The following is a 4,217-nucleotide window of genomic DNA, read 5'->3' as shown; positions in this document are numbered from 1 at the left end:
CAACAGTTTCAATTACAGCACATTTATTTATAGATGAATCAGTTTTATCTTTGTACGGTTCATGATACTTATCAAAATTCTTCCTAGGCAATTCAAAATGAGAGGCAAAAGCTTTATAAAAATTTGCAACAACTTGAGAGTCTAGACCATAAGCAGCACTCATATTACGAAATTTATCAGTATCCATAAAAGTTTCAATGCATTCATAATCATAATTTATACCTGACTCTCTACCTTTATCGTGCTCCCATCCTTCAGTATTCTCTTGGATCCGATCAAGAAGGTCTCATTTAAACTCTTCTTTGTTGCATGTAAATGATCCACAATAAGTAGTATCCAGCAAGGTTTTATCTTGAAAAGAAAGTCTTGCATAGAAATTATCAATGATAATATTACCAGGAAGCTCATGAATGGGGCATTTGAGCATTAAAGACTTCAATCTCCCCCATGCTTGGGCAATACTCTCTCCATCATGAGGCCATAAATTATATATGCGGTTCCGGTCTTTGTGAATTTCACTTGGAGGATAGAATTTAGAATAAAATAGAGGCACAATATCCTTCCAATCAAGAGAATCACCATTCTTCAGCAATTTATACCAATGCGCCGCTTTACCTGACAACGATATAGAGAATAGTTTCTTCCTAACTTCATCCATAGCAATACCTGCACACTTGAATAACCTGCATAATTCATGTAGAAACAGTAAATGATCTCCAGGATGGACTGTTCCACCCCCTTCATAGCGGTTATCCACAACACGTTCAATAATTTTCACAGGTATTTTGTATGGAACCTCTTTCTCACCTGGCGCCTCATCCACTACCTTTGCAGTAGTAGTAGATTTTCCAAATAGGAATTCAAGAGAAGATCTCTCCATAATGAATTATAGCAGCAGGCAGAAATAAAATCAGCACGTACAATAAAGGTTTCCCTTACCAATTCCACTTACCAATAGCGCTTCACTCCCCGGCAACGGCGCCAGAAAATAGTCTTGATGACCCACAAGTATAGGGGGTGTATCATAGTACTTTCGATAAATAAGAGTGTCGAACCCAACGAGGAGCAGAAGGTGTTGACAAACAGTTTCGATGAAGGATTCACTATAAATGCTCACAGACAAGTATTCAGGGGGTTTTGATATAGCAGATAAATAAAGTACAAGTAAATAAAATGCGAGAGTAATAGTTGCAGCAAGTGGCCCAATCCTTTTTAGCACAAAGGACAAGCCGGTTTGTTTACTTATAATGACCAAACGTTCTTGAGGACACACGGGAATTTAGTCTAGTGCTTTCGCTTCATGTAGCTGATTAATCTTCATTGTTTTGATAAGTGTTGTGTGGGTGAACCTATGCTAATGCACCGCCCTTCCTAGGACTAATACATACTTGTGATTATACCCCTTGCAAGCATCCGCAAATACAAGAACGTAATTAAGATAAATCTAACCACAGCCTTAAACTCTGAGATCATGTTATCCCTCCTGCATCGATATACCAACGGGGGTTCAGGTTGCTGTCACTTCGGCAACCCCACAATTAGCAAACGAATACAAGATGTATTCCCCTAGGCCCATAAAGGTGAAGTATCATGTAGTCGACGTTCACATGACACCACTAGAAGAATAACACCACAACTTAAATATCAAACCATTGAATATTAATCAACATAGTTCACTACTAACATTTAGACTTCACCCATGTCCTCAAGAACTAAACGAACTACTCACGAGACATCATATGGAACATGATCAGAGGTGATATGATGATGAATAACAATCTGAACATAAACCTTGGTTCAATGGTTTCACTCAATAGCATCAATAACAAGGAGTAATCAATACCGGGAGAGTTTCCCCTATCAAACAATCAAGATTCAACCCTAGATGTTACAGCGGTGACGAGGTGCAGCGGTGACGAGGTGCAGCAGTGGAGATGGCGGTGTCGATGGTGGAGATGATGGTGATGATGATCCCAATGAAGTCCAGCTCGATGACGATGACGATGGCGTCGATTTCCCCCTCCGGGAGGGAATTTCCCCGGCGGATTCCTGCCCGCCGGAGAGCTCTTTTCTCTCTGGTGTTTTCCGCCCCGCAGAGGCGGCTGTGTCTCCTCGCGATTATTCCCCGGAGCTTAGGTTTTCGGGGCGAAGAAGTACGCGAAGGAGAGGCGGCCGAAGGGGGCTGTGGGCCCCCTCACCACAAGGCGGCGCGGCCAGGCCAGGCCAGGGCCCGCGCCGGCCTATGGGGGGGGGCCATGGCGGCCCTCCTCGGCTCCTCCTTTTGGCTGGCTCATTCTTCTGGAAGAATAAGATCTTCGGTGTAATTTCCGTCAATTGTTGATCTCCAGAAATATTGCATTCTGACGGTGCTTTTTCCAGCAGAATCCTGACTCCGGTGAATGATCCGCCAATAATCATGAAACATGCAAAATAGATGAAATAACATAAGTATCATCTCTAAATATGAAATATATCAATGAATAACAGTAAATTATGATATAAAATAGTGATGCAAAATGGACGTATCAACCACCATCACGGCGTCGTGCTGCTGGGATTCCGAGGGGATCTACTCCTCCGTTGCCCGCTGGAACGGGGAGAAGAATTATGTCATCGACACCGTACGTGTGACCGAGTACGGAAGTGCTGCCAGATTACAGCACCGGGACGATCGTCTACATCAACCACGAGAAGTGATCTCATTAAGGCTTTGGATCTTCGAGGAGTCTCTCATCTATCTCGTTGCTCTGATCTCATAGATTAGATCTTAGCTTTTCCATAGATTAGATCTTGGTTTTATTCGTCTTTGCGGTAGAATTTTGTTTGTTTTCTATGCAACGAACCCTACATTAACCACATATGTATATCGTGGAATGCACATGTGTTATTATGGTTATCAAGGTCCCAATGATGATCATTGATCGGAGAGGCATCTCGATCATGTAATCATGTTTGTATTGTTCCCGAACTGTAGGGTAACACACTTAAGCGTTCGGTGATGCTTAGAGATGTTTTTTTTTGATTTTTTGGAAACACCGAAGAATAGAGAAGAGTGAACCGGAAGAGTTCCGGGAGAATCCAAAGGATGTTCGGAGTGGTTCGAGAGGTGTCTTTGAATATTGGAATTAAATAATATGTATTATATATTAATTAATGAATTAATAAAAATATATTATTTATTTAATAAATAAAAGGCAACCCCCTTAATGGGCCCCTCTCGGGGGAGAGTCCATTAAGGATCGGCCGCCCCCAAAGTGGATAAGGGTGGGGGTGCCCTAGGGTTAGAGTTTGGGGCGCATAGGCCACCTTTGGCTGCAACCCCTCTCCCTTGGCCCAAGGACACCCACTCCCCTATATAAGGTGGAGGCACATGAGGGGAGGCAACACACAATTCCCACGAGGACATCCAGGATCGGCGGGTGCCATCCAGGGGTAGCAGCGAGCAGCGAGCGGTGTCCAAGGCAGCCACCGGGTGGCGGCAAGCAACGGCCAGAGGAGGGGCATGTGAGGGAGCATTTTCAGTGTTCCTTTCATTCCTGAGCAAATGAGGAGGACGCACTATGGTCTGGGGGTTCACTGGTGGGGCCCCAAGAAGGTTTGCAGCATGGACTCAATTTGGCTGGGCTGTGAAGCTCGATTTGAGCTTTGAAACCTAGCCAGGCCGAGGGGCATTTTCTGTATGAGGTGGGCATAGCTCATATGTGTCCACCAGGGCTAAACAAACATAGGTATGGCTAAAAATCTCGGTTGAGATGGAAAATCCTAGGTTGACAGGGCTGCCGACCACACCCATAGCTGTTGCTCTACCCTTCTCACAGATTGACACACCGAAGAGTTATGGAGATGACACAACTCTTTTTCCCAACTAGTGTATCGCTTTCTTGACGACACAGAAGGAAACTTTGCTCAAATCCTGCAAGGGGACACCTATACAACGCTCAGCAGCGTGCGGGACGAAGCATCGCCTGATGCGACCCCGGGTGGGCCGACACATTAGGCTATTCGCACGCTGAAAAGAATAGTACCATATTATTTTATGGATGCACATGATCCAAGTTGTAGCCCATTGGTTCCAACCCTAGTCCAGTTCCTTGAAGACCGAAGCTCAAACCCGAGTATGCACAATATTTTTCGAATTTTCTGAATCTAAGCGAAATTTCCAATTTCAAATCTGAGCAAAACAACCGTTATTCGAATTTTAATTTCAAATCTGACCA

This window comes from Lolium perenne, chromosome 7 (genome assembly GCF_019359855.2).
Source record: "Lolium perenne isolate Kyuss_39 chromosome 7, Kyuss_2.0, whole genome shotgun sequence".
NCBI classification, from domain to species: domain Eukaryota; kingdom Viridiplantae; phylum Streptophyta; class Magnoliopsida; order Poales; family Poaceae; genus Lolium; species Lolium perenne.
This window is presented reverse-complemented; position numbering follows the sequence as displayed.